At 44.0% G+C, this 23310-nt stretch overlaps 1 protein-coding gene across 2 annotated transcripts in view; it reads right to left on the bottom strand.

The window, feature by feature from the left end:
- RMI1 (RecQ mediated genome instability 1) overlaps window positions 1–23310 on the bottom strand; it is a 155881-nt gene that overhangs the window by 57191 nt on the left and 75380 nt on the right. The window contains exon 4 of one of the 2 annotated variants that reach the window (XR_008844897.1): window positions 16742–16860. The exons of the other annotated variant lie outside the window; for it this stretch is intronic. The gene's annotated coding sequence lies outside the window, so the exon portion shown is untranslated. Of the gene's footprint in view, window positions 1–16741; window positions 16861–23310 lie in introns of those variants that run through there. 2 annotated transcript variants of the gene reach the window in all.

The raw sequence follows: 23310 nt of genomic DNA, 5'->3' as shown, positions 1-23310 counted from the left end.
AAATGGTGGCGCAAAAAATAAGCCAAAATGTGGAATTTTAGGTGCACAATTGAAAGCGTTATGATTTTTAGAAGGTGATGAGGAAAAAATGAAAATGCAAAAACGGAAAAGCCCTGAGTCCTTAAGGGGTTATGGTGCCGAAGGAGGTCTGTGTAGATGCACACCATGTCTGAAAGATCTTTATCCTCACAATAAGTACTGTTGATTGTCTCACTCCTTGAGTGAGCTAAAGTAGGCTTAGGCTAAGTTTCCACTTCCACTTAGTTTTTTTTGTTTTTGTGAGCCAAAGCCTGAAGTGTATTCAAAAGGAAGGACTTACACTTCTCCTCCCTTATGGATCAACTTCTGACTTTGGTTCAAAAACTGCCTGAAAAAAATACCAAGCTAGCCTTACCCTTTCAGAAAAGCCCTTGGCCTTTAATAGGCTCTGGTCAACATCCAAGCCGTTTTAATGACCCCAGGTTTTGCATTGGCGGAAGCTTCCAGTACACCTCTCGACATGACTTAGGAAAACCAGGATTTCTCGGTCGGCTCTATTGGGGGACACAGGAACCGTGGGTATATCTTGCTGACGCTAGGCATTAATAAAAAAAAAAAAAAAAATGTCAGCCCCTCCTGGCAGGATATCCCCCATCTGCTGGCTCTGAACTAATCAGTTTTAGCTTAGTGTCAGTAAAATACAAAAAAAGAGAGAGAGGTGCGCACCTCGTGCAGGTAAAGTCAGGATGATGAATATCACAATGAATGGACGCGGGTCTGTAGGATGGACCCTTACCTTGAAACGTTATGCTCAGAGAATAACATCTGTACCAGCATGCAAATGGTAGAAGATTGCTGCCTCCTGGTCCCTCCGGAATAACTTCTGGTGATCCGTAACAGTGGCAAAGCACAGTAGAGGTGTAGTCCTCTGGGAAAATGGGACATCAAAGTAGGGGCGCAGACTTCAGTTTGAAGTCTGCGCCCCTACTTTGATGTCCCATTTTCCCAGAGGACTACACCTCTACTGTGCTTAGCTTAGTGTCAGTAGGACGCAGATGAAGGTCTGGAGCTCTCCAGACCTGGTCTTATCTTTTCTAATTTTCATGTGTAGTTTAGTATTTTCTCTTTATTTTATCTAGGTCAGGGTGACAGGAGCATGGCGCTGCCTGATCCCCCATTTGCGATGAAGGGGCATGGTGCATAAGGGATAGGTCATTAACCCCTTCTTACCAACGGGCCGGGTCCCCCTACAGCCCCTACCTGCCCTGCTATGGTAGCCTGGTATGAGCAGTGTGGCATAATGCTGGCTGAAGTCTACTGCAGGTGAGTATGTTCTCTGTGGGTGAGTATGTCCCCCCTCATTTTCGGGCTATTTTTCTCCTTATTCTGGGGATATTTTTCTTCTATATAGGGGACTGGAATGCTTTTGGGGGGATTCCTGGACTGGGCTTATGGATTTCTTTCTCCTTGGCTAGGGGTTCTCTTTTTAAGCTTCCCACTCTCCCAGCCGGCGGGCCCGGACATTACTCTGCGCCAGATTCCCATGCTGTGACTGACATGCGCTGCGGCCAGTTAGTTCGGGGCACTTTCGTTTTCCACAGCGCAGTGTCATTGTTAGCCTCTTTGAGCGGGCGCCGCCAGCAGGCATTCATTAATTTAGTATGTGGCTTCGGCCCTGCTCCACTTTAGTTCCACCCACCCACAGTGCATGCATCGGAGGTCTGGGTGCGCTGCCCTTATATGTCAGCTTTCAATGCCCTGTCAGCGTGGGGGTCAGACACTCAGCCACTCCTGACCAGGTCACCAGGCTCCGAGGCCTATGAGCACCATATTTGTCTTAGGGGGGACTTTTTTCCTCCCTTGGTGGTCCTAGCTGTGCCTCAGGCCCTCCGGCGACATCATCAGGTGGTCTCCTCCTGCATCCCCTCTGCCTCGGCTGCAAGCTGCTGCTCCTCTTCAACTGCTCTTCTCTGGACACAGGAACCTGGGCGAGCTTGTTCCTTTTTTGTTTTTTGGCTGTCGGGTCTGTTGTCCTGTTTCCATGTCCGATCCCAGAACAGAACCCCCCTCCAGACAGGCGGTCACATACAACTCCTGTGCGGGCTGTAAAACTAAAATGCCTGGCGATTTGAGTCTACTGCCTGTTCTGCTTCGTGGCCCAGTCCTCCAATGTCCCCCGCTCATGATGGCCACCTGGACCATGTGGTCTCTGACCCCCCCAGGTTTCGATCTCCCCTCTCAGTTGGACTCCTAACCCAATTCCTTAGTTCGGGTGGTGTCTTCTCATCACCACTCCCTCTCCCCACCTCCCAGGCAGCGTGCTCGCCCCTGTGGTCGCTTCCCTGAGGGCCGTTTCCCAGCCTGCCGTTCTAGATCTAGGGCTCCCTCTGTCTGTTCCAGGGGAACTGGTAGACGCAGAGTCTGATCCGCACTTGGATGCCGAGGAACTGTCGGACATGGTGGACAGTTTGGTGTCAGCTGTTGGGGACACCTTTCACCTGCAAGACCCTGGAACTTCGGACCCAGCTTCAGAAGTTTTCTTCTGTCGCTCTCCTAAGGTCTTCAGCTCTCATGCAGAGTTTGATGACCTGCTGGATGCAGCCTGGAAGCATCCTGAGAAATGCTTCCAAGGGACTAAAAAGCTGGGGGCTATGTTCCAATTTGCCCAAAACCTGGTCTTCAAATGGACTGCCCCACCTACAGTGGACCCTCCGGTCTCTTGACAGTTCAAGTCCACCTTTGGGTGTCCAAGGCGTTGTCTGCTTGGGCTTTAACTTCGCCAGGGCGTTTTGTGCAGGGCCCCTCCTGACGATTTTGCGGACCTGTCCCTCCAGATTTCCAACGTCTGTGACCATCTGCTCGTTGTCTCTGGAGTCCGCACGCTGTGTGGCCTTTGTTTCCGGGAATTTGGTGGCTATCCGCCACTCTATGTGGCTGAAAGCCTGGAATGCCGATGCAGCCTCAAGAAATCGCTCACTGAGCTGCCCTTTACTGACGGACATCTTTTTTGTTAACGCCTGGAAAAAAATCATCTCTGAGGCTATGGGTGGTAAGAACTCTCTGCTACCGCAGAATAGGGTGTGTAGCACCAATACCTGCCACAAGTCCTCTGGATTTAGGTCCTTTGCCTCGGGCTGCCAGGACAAACCAGTGGCCTTTCAGACTTGGAAGACTTCTTCTTTCAAGGCGTGTCCTTCCTGGAAGCCGGACGGATGGTTTCCCGTCAAGCCAGGTACCCGAAAACCTCCCTTCCCCAGAAGGGGCGCCCCCACCTGAGTCTCCTTGGGTGGGTGGCCGTCTGTCCTTCTTTCGGGACATTTGGTTAGGGTTACTGGGTTGGGACATAGTTTTCGACGGTTACCGAATCGAGTTTGGTTCTTTTCCCCGGGATCGTTTCTTCTGGTCCCGTGTCCCCCATTCTCCTGCCTTGGCTGAGGCTTTTCAGTCTGCACTTCACACCCTCCTTGCTCAGGGGGTCATCGTGCCGGTTCCACCCCCGGAACATTTTTCGGGATTCTATTCAAACCTTTTCATCAATCCCAAAAAGGGGAGAATGGTCAGGCCATATCTCGATGTGAAGCTCCTCAACCGGCACTTGCTCCTGCAGCACTTCCACATGGAATCTCTCCGTTCTGTGGGTGCGTCCATGGGTACGGGTTAGAGATGAGCGAATCGAAGCAGACAAACTCGAATTCGTTACGAATTTCAGTATTTATTAGATTCACAACGAATGTTAAGCTTCATTAAACTCCATTTTACAGCATTCCAGGCTCCAGGACACCTAAAATGGCAGATCCACATGTCAGTACATGGGGCATGGGATGCTGGGAAGGGAGGTAGACGGGGTGACCCTGAATCACATGCAGGATGCAGCCTATCATCATTCATTGACCCCTGTGATGTCACAGCCCTATATAATCTGCAGCCATTTTGCGGCTGCTCATTTCATGCCATTCACTGCAGAGAGAGAGGACGGCTGCGTGTCTCTGTGTGTTACACAGACATGCGGAATTGATCATACCACAGCGTTCCACTTCCAACTGCTAGTCACATCAGCATTGTGGACAGAGAGCAGTGCAGTGCTTTGCTTGTTGTCACTGAGAAGAATTTTTACACTAGCCATAAACCTCCCAGTCACTTTATTCAGCATTTTATCAGAGAGGGGCAGATAGCTTTTCGTTGCCTCATACATATCAACAAGCTGCCTTAACTTCATGAACCGTATCACAGGAGGCAGGAATGATTTTTCTGTGTATTTTTCCACAAGAAATCATCAGCTGCTTAAGATGGTATAATAACCAGCAGTTCACACCATTCTTAATACTCTGCAACAGAGTGCAATTTTTTTTTTGCTGCACTGTTGTCCTGCTGCTGTGCAAAAATATGTTTTTTCAGCGAACTGTAGTGCATTTTTCTGCTCTCATACGTGCATAACTCATAACTACATCAAAGCAATCTACTATTTTGTATCTGTAACAAGTCTAGATACTGGGAAAATCAAGGCAAAAGTAATGACCGGCTGGTGTTTTACGAAAATAAGTTTTCCAAGAGTCTTGTAGCGCATTTTTTAGCCCTCATATGTGCAAACCACATACCTACATCTAAGTAGCAACAGCTTTTTACCCCGGAATGGGTTAGGGTCAATTTCACGTAAACACCTTTGACGTCTAGGGCTTGTCCCTGGGTCAAAGGTGTTTACATCTAAGTAGTGCCCTTTTTTGTACCTGTTAATCTGTAACAAGCCTACATACAGTGAAAGGCCGGGGAAAACTAATGACTGGCTGTTTTATGAAAATACATTTTCCAAGTTTACTGTAGGGCATTTTTTTGGCCTCATACGTGCATACCACATACCTACATCTAAGTGGTCTACCATATTGTACCTGTTAATCTGTCAATTGCCTACATACTGTGAAAGTCCAAGCACTAGTACTCACCGGCTGGTGTTTTACAATAATACTGAGTTTTTAATGCGTATTGTATCGCATTTTTCTGCCCTCCTAAGTGCATACGTACTACCTAATCTGTCAAGGGCCTACATAATGTGAAAACACAGCCAAACAGTAATCACCTGCTGCTGTTCTAGACAAATACTGTTTTAAGAATAGGGAAGCGTATTGTAGTACCCTCATATACGCACTAAGTATGTCAGGCAGAGAAGTGCCAGGACGTGCATGGCCTAAATCCTTCAGGCAGAGGTCGCAGCAGACTAGGGGCGAGTGGCAGCAGGAGTCGCAGTGAGAGGCCTGAGCTCCCATTATCAGCTAGCGGTCGTGTCTCAACCAGCAACCCATCTGCCGTCGTCGATTGGTTAACACGGTCTTTCACTTCATCACAAGTGACATCAGACACCCCCAGTCAACAGTCGTTGGGTTCCTCAGACACAGACCTCAGTTGGCATGGCCCGGGAGCAGTCCCTGTCCTCCCATTGCCTGTGTCCTATGCTGTTCCCTCTCCTACAGAAGTATCTTATGCTGTGGGTTCAGCTCCACTATCCACTGAGGACGATATAATAGAGGACAGTCAGCAGCTACTGGCCACCCAAGAATGGGAGGAGACATGCGCCGCTTACTCCGCTAGGCGGGCAAGTAGTTATGAGGAGAGTGACGTGGGAGGCGGTGTTGCCTGGGTTCAGGGTCCTGAAGCAGACACTTGAGGAACCTGAGGAGGACATCAGTGACGTGCAGACACAACTCGATGATGATGATGAAGCCGATCGCAATTGGGAGCCGGGTGCAAAAGGGGCTTTATCAGGAGAAGAGAGTTGCAGGTTGCCTGAGGCAGCATGGCGGTAGCATGGTTGGCAGTCTGCGTGGTGGCAGGAGTGGAAATTCTGGAGCCAAAGATGCCCAGGGGAGACCACCTGCTTCGCGGCAGCCTACCTTCCCGGGAGGTAGTGGAACGGGTTCCTGGAGACGGCAGCAGTAGCAGTCAATTAGTGCGGACTGTTGGTGGGAAAATCAGCTATTCGGCGGTGTGGCAGTTTTTCATCAAGCATCCGGAGGAGGTTCACATAGCCACATACAAGATATGTTGGCAGAAGGTGAAGCGTGGCCAGGGTCCCAATGTTGGCACCATGGCCCTGCGTCAACACATGCTTCGCCACCATAAAGCAGCCTGGGAGAACCGTGGCTCCGATGTAGTGGTCCAGCCTGCTGCATCTCCCAGTGGCCAGCTGCTCCCTCATTCAATTAGCCAAGGCTCCACCACCTCAGCCGAAGGGAGCTGTGTGTCATACCCTCCTTCTGTCACTCCAGATTCTCCTGCTTCTCCCACTTTTAGTCAGCCATTCCGCCAACAATCCATCTGTGAAGCCATGTCCAAGAGACAACAGTATGGGCCCACTCATCCAACGGCGCAGAAGCTGAATGTGCTCCTGTCTAAGTTGCTGGTGCTGCAGTCTCTCCCTTTTCAAGTGATGGACTCTGCACCTTTCAGAGAACTGATGGCTTGTGCCGAGCAGAGGTGGAGAGTACCAAGCCGTCATTTCTTTGCGAAGAAGGCAGTACCAGCCCTGCACAATTTTGTGGAAGCAAAGGTGGGCCAGTCCTTGAGCCTGTCAGTGTGTACCTAAGTGCACGGCAGCGCCGACATCTGGAGCTGTAACTACGGTCAGGGACAATATATGTCCTTTACGGCTCACTGGGTGAATGTGGTTCCTGCACAGCCACAACCCCAACATTTCATATCCCGTACGGTCAATGGCGTTAACGTAAAAAAAAAAAAAAATCACAGAATTTAGTCTTTTTTTTATGTTTATAACATCATATCCCAGAAAAAATGAAGTAAAAAGTGTTCAAAAAATCCGATCAATATCAAAATGGTACCGATACATACAGCAGATTACGGCCCAAAAATGGAGCCCTTATACAGCCCGGTATACGGAAAAATACAAATTTTATAGGGGTCAGGAATTTTATTTTATTTTTTAAAGAAGAAAAAAAAAATTTGGTATTGGTATAATCAGGCTGATCTAAAGTAAAATAATGTGTAAGTTTGACCACAAGGTGAATAGCGAAAAAAAATAAAACCCCAAAATTTACGTACTATTTTGATTAAAATTATTTTGTCTACCAGTAAGTGGATTTTCATGAGGGACAAGTAGATTGCACTCTGTTTTAGTCCCTTCGACAAGTAGTTTATTTTTTTTATTTCTACATCCCTGCACAATTAAAATATTAATAAAAAGCAATCAAAAAGTCCCATGAAAACAAAAATGGTACTGATAAAAACTACAGATGTCCAAATCCCGTTTACCGGGTTTAAACCGTTCTCACCAGCAGATAGCGGGTTAGACCCAGTGCGTACCGGTTGCTACGGGCAGCCAGGACCCACGGCTAATGCCGGGCACAGCCGCTCGGGCCGATGACCGGCATTAACCCTTTAGACACCACGATCAAAGTTGATTGCAGCGTCTAAAACAAAAGTAAAAGAATCCCGGCAGCTCAGCGGAGTTGATCAGGACTATTGCGACAAAATCGCGATGTCCCGATCAGCTTCCAGATGACGGGAGGGTCCTCACCTGCCTCTCCGTTGTCTGATCGGAGATCTATTGCTCCATGCCTAAATCACCCCCCTTTTCCCATTTTTTAAATAAAATAATGTAATAAAAAATTAAAATAATCATATGTGGTACCGCCGCGTGCGTAAATGTCTGAACTATTAAAATATTAAGTTAGCTAAACCACACGGTCGATGGCGTACACGTAAAAAAAATACCAAAGTAAAAAATTGTGCATTTTTGGTCACTTCATACACCATAAAAATATTAATAAAAAGCGATCACAAAGTCCCATCAAAACAAAAATGGTACCGATAAAAACTACAGATGACGGCGCAAAACATTAGCCCCAATACCGCCTCGTACATAGAAAAATAAAAAAGTTATAGGGGTCATAAAGTGCCAATTTTAAACATACTAATTTTGGTGCATGTAGTATTAAAATAAAATAAAAATTGGGTATCCTTGTAACTGTATGGACCTACAGAATAAAGGATAAGGTGTCATTTTTACCAAATATTGCACTGTGTAGAAACAGAAGCCCCCAAAAGCTACAAAATGGCGTTTTTTTATTTTATTTCACCCCACAAATAATTTTTGGGGGGTTTCGCCGCAGGTTATATTATAAAATAAGTGAGGTCATTGCAAAGTACAATTGGTGGTGCAAAAAACAAGCCTTTATATGGGTCTGTAGGTGCAAAATTTAATGAGTTATGATGTTTAGAAAGGAAGGAGGAAAAAGCGAAAGTGCAAAAACTAAAATTTTGTCCTTAACCCCTTAAGGACCGGGGTTTTTTCCGTTTTTGCATTTTCGTTTTTTGCTCCTTGCCTTTAAAAAATCATAACTCTTTCAATTTTGCACCTAAAAATCCATATGATGGCTTATTTTTTGCACCACCAATTCTACTTTGTAATGACGTCAGTCATTGTGCCCAAAAATCTACGGTGAAACGGGAAAAAAAATCATTGTGAGACAAAATTGAAAAAAAAAACGCCATTTTGTAACTTTTGGGGGCTTCCGTTTCTACGTAGTACATTTTTCGGTAAAAATGACCCCTTATCTTTATTCTGTAGGTCCATACGATTAAAATGATACCCTACTTATACAGGTTTGAATTTGTCGCACTTCTGGAAAAAATCATAACTTCATGCAGAAAAATTTATACGTTTAAAATTGTCATCTTCTGACCCCTATAACTTTTTTATTTTTCCGTGTATGGGGCGGTATGAGGGCTCATTTTTTGCGCCGTGATCTGAAGTTTTTAACGGTATCATTTTTGCATTGATAGGACTTATTGATCGCTTTTTATTCATTTTTTCATGATATAAAAAGTGACCAAAAATGCACTATTTTGGACTTTGGAATTTTTTTGCGCGCACGCCATTGACCGTGCGGTTTAATTAACGATATATTTTTATAATTCGGACATTTCCGCACGCGGCGATACCATTTATGTTTATTTTTATTTTTATTTACACTGTGTTTTTTCTTTTATGGGAAAAGGGGGGTGATTCAAACTTTTAATAGGGAAGGGGTTAAATGATGTTTATTCACTTTTTTTTTGCACTTTTTTTTTGCAGTGTTATAGGTCCCATAGGGACCTATAACACTGCACACACTGATCTTTTACATTGATCACTGGTTTCTCATAAGAAACCAGTGATCGATGATTCTGCCGCATGACTGCTCATGCCTGGATCTCAGGCACTGAGCAGTCATTCGGCGATCGGACAGCGAGGAGGCAGGTAGGGGCCCTCCCGCTGTCCTGTCAGCTGTTCGGGATGCCGCGATTTCACCGCGGCTATCCCGAATAGCCCACTGAGCTAGCCGGCATCCTTTCGGTTTCACTTTAGACGCGGCGTTCAACTTTGAACGCCGCGTCTAAAGGGTTAATAGCGCGCGGCACAGCGATCAATGCCGCGCGCTATTAGCCACGGGTCCCGGCCGTTGTTAGAGGCCGGGCCCAAACCGCTATGACGCGGGGCCACGCCGTGGCCCCGCGTTATAGATCGGGAGTGGACACATGACGTTCCAGTACGTCATGTGTCCTTAAGGGGTTAAGGTGAAAATAGGTCCCTAAGAGGTTAATGCCCAAAGTACTAGCCAAAAAAGGAACATGTCTAACAAACTGGGATACTGAACCATTAAAAGACTATCTGGGTGCACGTTCCTCAGTACTCAGTTGCTATATTAACTAACACCTTGACTTGACACCACTTATATGCCATAGGAAAATACTTAATCTCTCTGAACTGACCAACTTGGGATGTCTTGGAATAGTATAAGGTAAGAACACAATGATGTGTGACCCATTTTAACTGACTCAACTTCAAGTATTTATCACCATTTGACTCTGAATTGAACTTGTCTGGTCACAAAACCTCAAGTAAATAGCAGATTCTAAAACAAGGCTAGGGCGTAGGCCAAAGTGATTTCAAGTTAACATATCCGGCAACTGCCGGAATGAATCACCAGAAATAGGCTGCGAGCTGGGTCACTTAAGTGTGTCTCCTTTTTGAATCCCTTTTAATGCTGCTTGCGCTTGAAATATGGAAGCTCTGTCAGGATTCTGGATGGCTAAATGGTGTTGTACCCTGGCTAAATATACAGTCAGGTCCATATATATTGGGACATCGACACAATTCTAACATTTTTGGCTCTATGCACCACCACGATGGATTTGAAATGAAACGAACAAGATGTGCTTTAACTGCATCCAAATCAGGTGAACAGTGTAGGAATTACAACAGTTTGGCGTATGTGCCTCCCACTTGTTATGGGACCAAAAGTAAAGGGACAGAATAATAATCATAAATCAAACTTTCACTTTTTAATACTTGGTTGCAAACACTTTGCAGTCAATTACAGCCTGAAGTCTGGAACGCATAGACATCATCAGACGCTGGATTTCATCCCTGGTGATGCTCTACCAGGCCTCTACTGCAACTGTCTTCAGTTCCTGCTTGTCCTTGGGGAATTGTCCCTTCAGTTTTATCTTCATTAAGTAAAATGCATGCTCAATCGGATTCCGGTCAGGTGATTGACTTGGCCATTGCATAACATTCCTCTTCTTTCCCTTAAAAAACTCTTTGGTTGCTTTTGCAGTATGCTTTGGGTCATTGTCCATCTGCACTGTGAAGCACCGTCCAATGACTTCTGAAGCATTTTGCTGAATATGAGCAGATAATATTTCCTTAAACACTTCAGAATTCGTCCTGCTGCTTTTGTCAGCAGTCACATCATCAATAAATACAAGAGAACCAGTTCCATTGGCAGCTATACATGCCCACACCATGACAGTACCACCACCATGCTTCACTGATGAGGGAGTTGGTATGCTTAGGATCATGAGCAGTTCCTCTCCTTCTCCATATTCCTCTTTTCCCATCACTCTGGTACAAGTTGATCTTGGTCTCATCTGCCCATAGGATGTTGTTCCAGAACTGTGAAGGCTTTTTTTTTAGAAGTTGTTTGGCAAACTCTAATCTAGCCTTCCTGTTTTTGAGGCTCCCCAATGGTTTACATCTTGTGGTGAACCCTCTGTATTCACTCTGGTGAAGTCTTCTCTTGATTGTTGACTTTGACCTTCCGCCTGGAGAGTGTTCTTGATCTGGCCAACTGTTGTGAAGGGTGTTTTCTTTACCAGGGAAAGAATTCTTCAGTCATCCACCACAGTTGTTTTCCTTGGTCTTCCGGGTCTTTTGGTGTTGCTGAGCTCACTGGTGCGTTCCTTATTTTTAGATGGGTTTGTTTTGTTTTATCAGCCCAATGATGACTTGCTTCAATGATAGTAACAGCTCTTTGGATCTCATCTAGAGAGTTGACAGCAACAGATTCCAAATGCAAAAAGCACACTTAAAATTAACTCTGGACCTTTTATCTGCTCATTGTAATTGGGATAATGAGGGAATAACACACCTGGCCATGGAACAGCTGAGAAGCCAATTGTCCCATTGCTTCTGGTCCCTTAACAAGTCAGAGACACATATGAAAACTGTTGTGATTCCTACACCGTTCACCTGATTTGGATGTAAATACCCTCAAATTAAAGCTGGCAGAAAATTTCAGAAGCTAATGACTATTGGAAGGATTAAGATTTTTAATAGAAGTAATTTACAAATCTGTTTAACTTTCCGGAGCCAGTTGATATATATAAAAAAAGGTTTTGCCTGGAATACCCCTTTAAGTATTAGATGACAAGGAGCATTCAATGAGTTCTATACTAGTATCCAGATGCTGACTTAGTCCAGGACAAGTAAATGGTGAGGTGGGATTGGAGCGCCTGAGATGTCGGCCTCTGGCATGGCCTGGAAGAAGAGCTAAAAAGGTTTTGTCTGGAGAGAGCATCTGTAGCAACGTTCTGTACTCCACTAATTTGTGAGCATAACTAATGTCCTGGACATGATATGTTTACACTTAATCTGATTTTCAACAGTGACAGCATTATCCTTTACAAACAAAGAGTTCACCCAAGCTCTACACCTGTGCAGTGGCTACTACAGGGTATAACTCAATGCCGAATTACTATTGAAACCTGGTAATTGTGCTATCTCCTTGAGCCAAGGGCTTGCCAACCAGTAAGAACCACAAATTGCCACAAAACTGCTAAAGATGCATAAAAAAATATATTTTTGGAGAATAATCATTAATACAAGGAACAAAAAATGATATGCCCTTTCAATGCACCAAGAAGTAGTCACAAAATTTAACATGCCTAAAATCGCCTGGGAATCCACCTTAGTTATAACTGGGTTAGTAGCTAGCTTATATATGGTGGACTTGTTTCTGAACAGTTTCTCTTCAAGGAGTCTGGCAACCATGTGCTTTGTATCTAACACAATTACTTTAAACGTTAAAGAAGATATCCCATGCAGCAAAGAAAAAAAAAAAAACATAGCCATTCCATAGTATATTCACCTTTCTGACATGTTTGTGATTTTTTTTCCGGCCCCCATTCACCGGCTATTCAGCTCATAAATTCCAGTTACTTCCTGGTCATGGTGGCTATGCCTGTGATCTCAAAGACTACATTTCCCTGCATGCACTGCTCACATTTCCTGCTCTCAGCTGCCTGAGCAGAGAGCTTGTTACCACCCCTAACTTATGTTAGTCACTCCCACAGCTCTGTTACTCCCACATAACACTGAGCTCCAATCATAGCCCTATATAGCAGGGTGGCCACAAGGAAACAAACTAATCTCAGTGCTCAGAGAGAGGGACCCTGGAGTTGAAGCTGCAGTTTTACACTGTCAAATCACTCCCTCCCCCTCCTGCTTTACAGTGGCACAATACCTCCCCCCTTCTCTGCCCTGCACTCCTCTCTCCCCAGTGCTCAGTGTGACAGCTCTACGCTGGCAGCTCCCTCCCCTCCCCCCTCTCCTCCGTTATCAGTGTAAAAACATTAGCAAGGAGAGGGGAGAGAATCAGTCTGTTTGCTGGGGCTGCTATGATCTGAATCAGCCGGCATATAGGCAGTGCTGCTCAGCCAATCACTGCAGAACAGAGGGAGGACAGTGTGAATATTCATCAGATGGGAGGGGCTAAGGCCGAGCACAGGGAGCTCTCTGCAGCACAGGGGTTTTCTGGGTAATTGTCACGTAACAGCCTGAATAGGGGGTCGCAAGTCATGAAAACCTGGAACAGCTGAATTTCCTGTCAGAAGAATGCAGAAAAAGCTTGTTTCTAAGCAGCATTGGTAATGGAAGTGATTTACAAACCTATATAACTTTACCTTCTGCACTAAAAGCTGAAAATTTTTTACTGTGAGACATGTCCTTTAATACCACCTTGGCCGGATCTTCTACCTTTTTTGGGGAGACTGGAACTGATAACTGAGAGAAAACTGACAAAAGCGTGTTTAAGCAATTAGGCTGCTTAAATGCCAATTCTATAAAAATAAATTTTTTATGCTTTTTGAGTGATTAATCTGCCGAATTTGACATGTAACTTGCAGTTTGTCCTTTACATTAGGTTGTTTTTACTATAAAATGTAATTTTTTTAACCTGTCTAATTTGTATGCACCTGTTCCGTGTACGTCACCCGGGGAAGGATTCTTAAGGGTGATGCACTACGGAACAGGTAGGGTCTGAAGAAGCGTGATACGCACGCGCAACAGCTGTAACCCAATCTTTCACTAATGAGTTAGTCCTACCTGTAGCGTCCGTGCTCCATGTTACTGCACCGTTGAAAAAAAAATGAATTTGGCACAATATCCTGGTGAGTGACGTCCCTACTTTTTCTTATTGCTTTATGATCAGGATTGCTGCTGTCTTAAGGGACTTGGAACCACTTTGTGTATAGTGCCTGCCAGCACTTTCACGGAACTGTTGTGTAAAATCCAGGAATTGTACTGTGATTACCATGCAGCTGAGTTAAAGGAGGAGGTGACTTCTTTGGGGTAGCGGTGCCGACCGTGCATTCTTATTTTCAGTTATTACGATACTGCTTATCTTCTGTGAGTCTGAGCACACCCCATACTCCTAGCTAGCAAGCTATCTCAAGCGCACTATGGAATCAGAAGATTCGTCTGACAGTACCTCTGAAATGCCGGACGGTGCAGTAGGAGCCGGACGAAAGGTGTAATGTTAAGGACACTTTGCAAGTTTTAGGCATAAAAAATCTTGAATCCAAGGTTCTTATGTTGGCTGAGAAAGAGACTCGGCTATTTTGGACAGTTAATTCTTAACGGTCCTATGCTGAATGTGAAAGGGTCCCGAGAGGGTTAAGAGCATACAAAGAACCCTCCTAATTCGGGGATGACCCAGAATTTGTCCAAATATGGAAAAGTATCCATCAAGAATACTGCCTGCAGATGTTAAGAGCCGTCATTGATAAAAATGAAAAAGAGTATTCTAAAATAACAGAAGAGCTATTAAGAACAAAAACAGAATTAAGAGCACGTTTAGATGATGAAAAGTTTCAATCCTTTTTGAAAAAAATGGAAAAAAGAATCGTTGCTATGCAATCGGTCATAAAAGATCAGAAGGAGGATAAATTTATAAGAGACCGTCTAGACTATGAAACTGACAAAGCTTTCCCTATAGGTGGTCCAAAAAAACAACGCCCGAGACGACCAAGGGGCAGTCAGCCCAGACGAAAAACAACAGACTATTGGACTACTGAGTCTGATTCAAGTGGTAATGACGACTCAAATAAAAGACATCAAAAAGACGGGTGTGAAAAACAGCAAAAAACCCAGAAGGAAAGCTCTAACACAAAAAGTCAAGAAACTACATCTAAAAACACTGATCTAAAAAAAGGAAGTGGCCCTTTAGGAGGAAGACAAGAAGGAGGGGGAGAAGAAAATCCGGCACGGCCGAAAAGGAGTGTTCTGCGAAACAAGAAAGTGACATGGAACAAGTAACATCTGAAAAAGACACTTGTACAGTCATCAACCTTACAGATTTTGTTTTTGATCGGGACACTCCATCCTTACTGAGTAGAGGTCTTAATTACTGCCTTTCTGAGGATTTCAATGTAGTGGACTTTGAAGTGGACCTTTTTAAGTCCATTAGAAAATTGAATTTGAAAACAATTTATGCAAATAAAAATCTTACATATAATCCACTAGAGGGAGAAATCCCAGCCTCAGTCGGCCCTCTGGGGTTTAGCGTCCTAAAAGACGCAACAAAGAGCGAGCTAGAATGTCTAGACCATCTTATCGATTTACAGGACACAATTGAGGACACAAACGTTTTAGATGACACCTGTTGGTCACTTGAGGATTTTAAGGGTAGGATAAAATCCTCCGTTTGTCCTCAAGTGACACCGGGAAGTAATCTCAACATTTTTCCTAACAATGTTTTGCGTGAAGTAAAGTCTCTAATCTATAAAAAAAAAGATCCCTCCAATTTGAGTGAGGGGGAAAGAGTTGCATTAGACAGTCTCAAAAAGAGAAACGACAAAGTAATAAAAAAAGCCGACAAAGGCGGTAACGTTGTCATAATGACTACTGAATATTATGCTACTGAAGCTTTGAGACAGCTAGGCAATTCTAACACCTACCAAAAATTGCAGGGAAATCCTGTCCCAAAGATAAGAGAAAAACTGCAAGGTTTATTAAGAATAGCAGTAGAAAGTAATGTAATTTCTAAAAAAAAGAGCTGAAAAATTGATACCCTTTTTTCCTTCAAGCCCGCGATGGTACTTCCTGCCAAAGGTTCATAAGACGTAATTCACTTCATATGCGAGTCCCTAGCATTCGTGTTAAAAAATAATGCTTTCCTTTTTGATGAAATTTGGTACAGACATAGGGGGTGTGGCCATGGGCACCCCCGTGGCTTGCACATTTGCGAATCTTTATGTAGCTTCCTTTGAACAAAAGTACATCTTTACAACTGAGAATCCCTTCCTGATGTCCGTCCGGTGCTATCTCAGATTTGTCGATGACGTGTTCATCGCCTGGGATGGCACCGAGGCGGACTTCAGGAATTTTGTCGAGTTTCTTAATACAACAAATGAAATGAACCTCAGATTCACTTACAAAATTGATGCTAAAAAGATGGAATTCCTGGATGTGCTGATTGAGGTGGAAGAAGGTGAACTGCGGACGTCTGGTTACAGGAAGCCCACGGCCTCTAATTCTCTGCTCCATTTCTCAAGCTATCATCCCCACCATATCAAAACGGCACTGCCATACGGACAGTTTTTACGTCTTGGACGTATTAATGATTCAGATGAAAGGTTTTTGTTACAGGCTGGAGAGCTGAAGCAGAGATTACTGGTACGGGGCTATCCTGAAGAAATTCTTGATACAGCGTTACATGGAGCTTTTAAACAAAATAGAAATCAACTACTTTTGTCAAATAGAAGAAGAAAAGCAAAAGACAAACCTTTCCAGAACGTCTTACCCAGATTTTCCTTTAAGTTTAGTCCCCTTGAAAAAATCATAAAAAGGGCAGTACATAACAACTGGTCTTTGATCAAAAATGATGAAGAGTTAGGTAAACTAGTACATGACAGACCTCTCATAACATTTAAACATAGCAAAAACCTTAGAGATGTAGTTACTAGTAGCAACTTCTGTTCTAAATCGAAAACCATTGATTGGCTCACAAGATCTGGCCCCACAGGTAACCACAAATGTGGTACATGCATTTGGTGTTCTAATTTGAAAGTTGGTAAAATCACCCATATCGGAGGTGAAGTTATTCATATCAACACTTTGATCACTTGCAGTACCCAGTGGGTTGTTTATGCCATGATCTGTTCATGTGGTAGATTTTATATCGGTAGCACCAAACGCACTTTAAACACACGGTTCAGAGAAAATGTTTATTCTGTTAGAACAAAAAAAGGTGCACCGCGTTTTATCGAACACATGAACATGAAGCATGGTGGAAACTGCAGCGATTTATTCTTTAAGGGACTTGAGGTCGTCTGCAGCAAAGAAAACACAGATAAAAAGAAGCTTTTATTACAAATGGAAGCAAAATGGATAATAAAACTCAATGCTGCGGGCAGCCTAGGGCTTAACGAAAGAGTTGATTACAGTGTATTCTTATAGTTATTTGAATTTTTCATAAATATATTTTTTATGCTTTTTGAGTGATTAATCTGCCGAATTTGACATGTAACTTGTGTTACGCCGAGCGCTCCGGGTCCCTGCTCCTCCCCGGAGCGCTCACGGCGTGTCTCTCCCTGCAGCGCCCCGGTCGGTCCCGCTGACCGGGAGCGCTGCACTGATATGGCCGTCGGGGATGCGATTCGCACAGCGGGACGCGCCCGCTCGCGAATCGCATCCCAAGTCACTTACCCGTCCCGGTCCCCTGCTGTCATGTGCTGGCGCGTGCGGCTCCGCTCTCTAGGGCGCGCGCGCGCCAGCTCTCTGAGACTTAAAGGGCCAGTGCACCAATGATTGGTGCCTGGCCCAATTAGCTTAATTGGCTTCCACCTGCTCCCTGGCTATATCACATCACTTCCCCTGCACTCCCTTGCCGGATCTTGTTGCCTTGTGCCAGTGAAAGCCTTTAGTGTTGTCCAAAGCCTGTGTTACCTGAACTCCTGCTATCCATCTTGACTACGAACCTTGCCGCCTGCCCCGACCTTCTGCTACGTCTGACCTTGCCTCTGCCTAGTCCTTCTGTCCCACGCCTTCTCAGCAGTCAGCGAGGTTGAGCCGTTGCTAGTGGATACGACCTGGTTGCTACTGCCGCAGAAAGACCATCCCGCTTTGCGGCGGGCTCTGGTGAACACCAGTAGCCTCTTAGAACCGGTCCACCAGCACGGTCCACGCCAATCCCTCGCTGACACAGAGGATCCACTACCTGTAAGCCGAATCGTGACAACTTGCAGTTTGTCCTTTACATTAGGTTGTTTTTACTATAAAATTTTATGTTTTTAACCTGTCTAATTTGTATGCACCTGTTCCGTGTACGGGGGAGGATTCTTAACCCCTTAAGGACTCAGGGTTTTTCCGTTTTTGCACTTTCGTTTTTTTCTCCTTACCTTTTAAAAATCATAACCCTTTCAATTTTCCACCTAAAAATCCATATTATGGCTTATTTTTTGCGTCGCCAATTCTACTTTGCAGTGACATTAGTCATTTTACCCAAAAATGCACGGCGAAACGGAAAAAAAAATCATTGTGCGACAAAATCGAAAAAAAACCGCCATTTTGTAACTTTTGGGGGCTTCCATTTCTACGCAGTGCATATTTCGGTAAAAATTACACCTTATCATTATTCTGTAGGTCCATACGGTTAAAATGATACCCTACTTATATAGGTTTGATTTTGTCGCACTTCTGGAAAAAATCATAACTACATGCAGGAAAATTTATACGTTTAAAAATGTCATCTTCTGACCCCTATAACTTTTTTATTTTTCCACGTACGGGGCGGTATGAGGACTCATTTTTTGCGCCGTGATCTGAAGTTTTTATTGGTATGATTTTTGTTTTGATCTGACTTTTTGATCACTTTTTATTCATTTTTTAAGGTTATAAAAAGTTACCAAAATACGCTTTTTTGGACTTTGGAATTTTTTTGCGCGTACGCCATTGACCGTACGGCTTAATTAATGATATATTTTTATAGTTCGGACATTTACGCACGCGGCGATACCACATATGTTTATTTTTATTTTTTTTTACACTGTTTTATTTTTTTTTATGGGAAAAGGGGGGTGATTCAAACTTTTATTAGGGAAGGGGTTAAATGACCTTTATTAACACTTTTTTTAACTTTTTTTTTGCAGTGTTATAGGTCCCATAGGGACCTATAACACTGCACACACTGATCTCTCATCCTGATCACAGGCGTGTATTAACACGCCTGTCATCAGCATTATCGGCGCTTGACTGCTCCTGCCTGGATCTCAGGCACGGAGCAGTCATTCGTCGATCGGACACCGAGGAGGCAGGTAAGAGCCCTCCCGGTGTCCGATCAGCTGTTCGGGACGCCGCGATTTCACCGCGGCGGTCCCGAACAGCCCTACTGAGCAGCCGGGATACTTTCAGTTTCACTTTAGAAGCGGCGGTCAGCTTTGACCGCCGCTTCTAAAGGGTTAATACCGCACATCGCCGCGATCGGCGATGTGTGGTATTAGCCGCAGGTCCCGGCCGTTGATTAGCGCCGGGACCCACGCGATATGATGCGTGATCGCGGCGCGATCCCGCTTCATATCGCGGGAGCCGGCGCAGGACGTAAATATACGTCCTGCGTCGTTAAGGGGTTAAGGGTGATGCACTACGGAACAGGTAGGGTCTGAAGAAGCGTGATACGCACGCGCAACAGCGGTAACCCAATCCTTCACTAATGAGTTAGTCCTACCTGTAGCGTCCGTGCTCCATGTTACTGCACCGTTGAAAAATAAAGAATTTGGCACAATATCCTGGTGAGTGATGTCCCTACTTTTTCTTACTGCTTTAATATCTATAAAAATAAAGTTGTCAAGGAAATGTATAACATGTTCACAATAAGGGTGCGTTCCCACACGGCGTATACGCATCGTATTTCACGCTGCACAAAATTTACGGCAGCAGCGGGAAATACGCTGCGTATTCCTTGCTCACTATACATACAGGGCTTTCCGGCAGCAGCCCTATGTGTGCAGTGAGTTTTGGAGGCGGAGCCGCGTGTCACAGTCATGCCAGCACACGGCCCCTCCTCTAAAACTCACTACACACATAGGGCTGCCGCCGGAAAGCCCTGTGTGTATAGTGAGCAAGAAATACGCAGTGTATTTCCTGCTGCTGCCGTAAATTTTGCGCAGTGTGAAATACGCTGCGTATATGCCGTGTGGGAACGCACGCTAAAAGCGATTCTCAAGCATCTGGTGAAAAGCCTGCGCAAACCTGTCAAACAGCCATGGGCTGCTTTTTAATCTGAATGTGAGTTTACTTGTAAAGTAATATTTATCTCTTTGCTTAATGTCACTTCCTAAGTTCTGGCATTATAGGCAAGAGTTCGAAGGCACCCGAAATGCCTGCCTTCGAGAGCTAAGCCCCCCGCCTCATACTGTTAATTATGGTAATCGCTTCATCTATAGAGGAGTACTTAATTGAAAATTCTTCGGAGGGGATTAAGGAATTAAGACTAGCCGTATATGAAAAATGTGGAGCAGACAGGTCATAAATTAATCTTTTTGTATTGCTGAATTTGCCTGTCACCACGCCAATTGGATTTATTCTCCCAATAATAAAGGAGGTGCAACAAATGGACCTATAAGGACTCAGCTTGAATTCAGCTTGAATAAGGGAATTTACTGCCAAAGGCTCCTTCTCTAGAGACAACAGATTCTTACACTCAGAAATTGACTTTAGCAGAGCCACCAGCTCAGTATGAAACCCTGACTGCAAGCCAGAGTTGAACAAATTGTTGGTCTTGATGACCCTGCAGACATTGACCTAAGAATGCAGTATGTACCACACTTATTCATCCCTTCTAAACTTTCTGTGGGCAAGCTATTTTTAGGTGGGCTTTGAAACAAACCAAACAGACTTGGAATAACCTGCATTGGTTATAGTGACATGCAGTTTAATTTTAATTGTTACAAGTTTGGGATTTCCAAGATAACAGACAGGTCTTCCTATCTTGTCTAGTACTCCTGATCCACTCCTGAGGTACTAGCTTGATTATTGTCAGTTGCTGTGCTAGCAGAGCTACACCACTCAGCTGTGTGACTAATCGAATGGCATGTGGAGTAAATGGGTGCGTTAACCCCTTAAGGATCCAGCCCATTTATACCTTAAGGACCCGGCCATTTTTTGAACATCTGACCACTGTCACTTTAAACATTAATAACTCTGGCATGCTTTTACTTTTCATTCTGATTCCGAGGTTGTTTTTTCGTGACATATTCTACTTTATGTCAGTGATGAATTTTTGTCGCTACTTGCATCATTTCTTGGTGAAAAATGCCAAAATTTTATGAAAATATGTAAAATTTTGAATTTTTTTTACTTTGAAGCTCTCTGCTTATAAGGAAAATGGATATTCCAAATAAATTATATATTGATTCACATATACAATATGTCTACTTTATGTTTGCATCATAAAGTTGACATGTTTTTACTTTTGGAAGACATCAGAGGGCTTCAAAATTCAGCAGCAATTTTCCAATTTTTCACAACATTTTCAAAATCTGAATTTTTAAGGGACCAGTTCAGTTTTGAAGTGGATTTGAAGGGCCTTCATATTAGAAATACCCCATTATAAAAATTGCACCCCTCAAAGTATCCAAAATGACATTCAGTAAGTGTGTTAACCCTTTAGGTGTTTCACAGGAATAGCAGCAAAGTGAAGGAGAAAATTCAAAATTTTGACATTTTTTACACTCGCATGTTCTTGTAAACCCAGTTTTTGAATGTTTACAAGTGGTAATAGGAGAAAAAGCCCCCCAAAATTTGTAACCCAATTTCTCTTGACTAAAGAAATACCTCTTATGTGTATGTCAAGTGTTCGGAGGGCGCAGTAGAGGGCTCAGAAGGGATGGAGCGACAATGGGATTTTGGAGAGTGAATTTTCCTGAAATAGTTTTTGGGGTGCATGTCACATTTAGGAAGCCCCTATGGTGCCAGAACAGCAGTAAACCCCACATGGCATACCATTTTGGAAACTACACCCCTCAAAGCATGTAACTAAGGGTCCAGTGAGCCTTAACACCCCACAGGTGTTTGACGACTTTTCGTTAAAGTCGGATGTGCAAATGAAAAAAAAAAAAAATTTCACTAAAGTGCAGTTTTTCCCCCCCAAATTTACCATTTTTACAAAGGGTAACAGGAGAAAATGCCCCCCAAAATTTGTAACCCCATCTCTTCTGAGTATGGAAATACCCCATGTTAGGACGTAAAATGCTCTGCGGGTGAACTACAATCCTATGAAGAGAAGGAGTCACATTTGGCTTTTGGAAACCAAATTTTGCTGAAATGGTTTTTGGGGGCCATGTCGCATTTAGGAAGCCCCTGTGCTGCCAGAACAGCAAAAAAAATCCCACATGGCATACTATTTTGGAAACGACACCCCATAAGGAACGTAATAAGGGGTACAGTGAGCCTTAACACCTCACAGGTGTTTCACAGCTTTTTGTTAAAGTTGGATGTGTAAATGAAAGAAAAAATTTTTTTCACTAAAATGCAGTTTTTTCCCCAAATGTTACATTTTTACAAGTGGTAATAGGAGAAAATTACCCCCAAAATTTGTAACCCCATTTCTTCTGAGTATGGAAATACCACATGTGTGGATGTCAAGTGCTCTGCTGGCGCACTACAATGCTCAGAAGAGGAGGAGCGCCATTGAGCTTTTGGAAAGAGAATTTGTTTGGAATGGAAGTCAGGGGCCATGTGCGTTTACAAAGCCCCCCGTGGTGCCAGAACAGTGGACCGCCCCACATGTGACCCCATTTTGGAAACTACACCCCTCACAGAATTTAATAAGGGGTGCAGTGAGTATTTACACCCCACTGGCGTTTGACAGATCTTTGGATCAGTGGGCTGTGCAAATGAAAAATTACATTTTTCATTTTCACGGACCACTGTTCCAAAAATCTGTCAGACACCTGTGGGGTGTAAATGCTCACTGTACCCCTTATTACATTACATGAGGGCTGTGGTTTCCAAAATGGGGTCACATGTGGGGGGGGGGGTCCATTGTTCTGGCACTATGGGGGCTTTGTAAACACACGTGGCCTTCAATTCCGGACAAATTTTCTCTTCAAAATCCCAATGGAGCTCCTTCTCTTTTTAGCATTGTAGTGCGCCAGTAGAGCACTTTAAATCCACATATGGATTATGTTCTTACTCAGTTCTTACAAATTTTGGGGGTCTTTTTTCCTATTTTCCCTTGTGAAAATGAAAAATTTAGGGTAACACCAGCATTTTAGTGAAAACATTTTTTTTTTTTTCATTTTCCCATCCAACTTTAACGAAAATTTGTCAAACACCTGTAGGGTGTTAAGGCTCACTATACCTCTTGTTACGTTCCATGAGGGGTGTAGTTTCCAAAATAGGGTCACATGTGGGTATTTATTTTTTTGTGTTTATGTCAGAACCGCTGTAAAATCAGCCACCCCTGTGCAAATCGCCAATTTAGGCCTCAAATGTACATAGTGCACTCTCACTCCTGAGTCTTGTTGTGCGCCCGCAGAGAATTTTACGCCCACATATGGGGTATTTCCGTACACAGAAAAAATTGTGTTACAAATTTTGGGGGTCTTTTTTTCCTTTTACCGCTTGTGAAAATAAAAAGTATGGGGCAACACCAGCATGTTAGTGTAAATTTTTTTTTAATTTTTTTACACTAACAGGCTGGTGTGGACCCCAACTTTTCCTTTTCATAAGGGGTAAATGGAGAAAAAGCCCCCCAAAATTTGTAGTGCAATTTCTCCCGA

Source organism: Hyla sarda, chromosome 1, assembly GCF_029499605.1.
Source record: "Hyla sarda isolate aHylSar1 chromosome 1, aHylSar1.hap1, whole genome shotgun sequence".
In the NCBI taxonomy this organism is placed as follows: Eukaryota; Metazoa; Chordata; class Amphibia; order Anura; family Hylidae; genus Hyla; species Hyla sarda.
This window is presented reverse-complemented; position numbering and strand designations above follow the sequence as displayed.